Below are 1,092 nucleotides of genomic sequence, written 5' to 3'. Positions count from 1 at the left end.
ATGCCTTTTATAGAATCTATCTTGCAGTCTCCCCTTATCTGAGAAGGATATATTCCCAGACCCCCAGGGGATTCCTAAAACCACAGAAAATATTTTCCTACACAATCCATGATAAGCTTTAATTTATTAACTTGGCCCATGAAGAGATTAACAACAATAATTGATAATAAAATAGAAACAAAAATAATAATGCGCTAGAATAAAAGTTATGTGAATGTGGTCTTTCAAAATATCTCGCTTTCTGGTTGTACTATAGTGATTTTTCAGATCATGGTTGACCACAAGTAACTGAAACTTCAGAAAGTGAAGCGGTGGATAAAGGGAGACTACTGAACACAAGTATTGTGATCTCTTCGTTAGTGCAGAGGAAACAGGCTGAGAGGAGGCATGTAGTTTTCCCGAGTTACCAGGGTTATTCATTTGAATCCAAATGGTATTGACTCCTAACCACTCTGATGTTCTCATTCCTCAGGGAGGGAAGGATTTGGTATGTTTGTTTAAACTGTGTGAATTTCATCCTGAAAGTGGTGGGACTTCTTTTTAAAATTCCAAATGGAAGGTGGCAATAGTCAGATTTCTTTTAGAAAGAATGGCCAGAGGTAGACAATTGAGCAGTAGAGGCCCAGAGACAAGGGAGGCCAGTTTGGAGGCTATGATGATAGCCAAGGATAAATAAGGAAGATCACTGAATAGAAGCAGCAGCAAGAGGTAGTGAGGACGATGCAGGCCTAAGAGATGTTGGGGGTGGAATGAGACCCGTGGGGTGGAGGTAGGTGAAAGGGTTCAATGAAAGGGAGAAGCTTAGTGTCACTTTTCTCAAAAAGCTACATAGATGAATGGGAAAAGATCGTAAGAAGAGGGCAGAGGTAAGAACACCCGGAGGGAGGTTAATATAGTTAATCTTAACAATATTAATTGCTGACTTGTTGAGTTCAATTTACCCATAGGACATTCAATTAAAAATGCCCCCTAAGCAGGATGTGGTGTTACAAGCCTGTAATCCCAGCAGTTCAGGAGGCTGAGGCAAGAGGATCACGAGTTCAAAGCCAGCCTCAGCAACTTAGTGAGGCCCTGTCTCAAAATGAAATACAT

Source organism: Ictidomys tridecemlineatus, chromosome 4 (assembly GCF_052094955.1).
Source record: "Ictidomys tridecemlineatus isolate mIctTri1 chromosome 4, mIctTri1.hap1, whole genome shotgun sequence".
Taxonomy (NCBI): Eukaryota; Metazoa; Chordata; class Mammalia; order Rodentia; family Sciuridae; genus Ictidomys; species Ictidomys tridecemlineatus.
The sequence above is the reverse complement of the archived record's forward strand: the minus strand, read 5'-3'. Positions refer to the sequence as shown.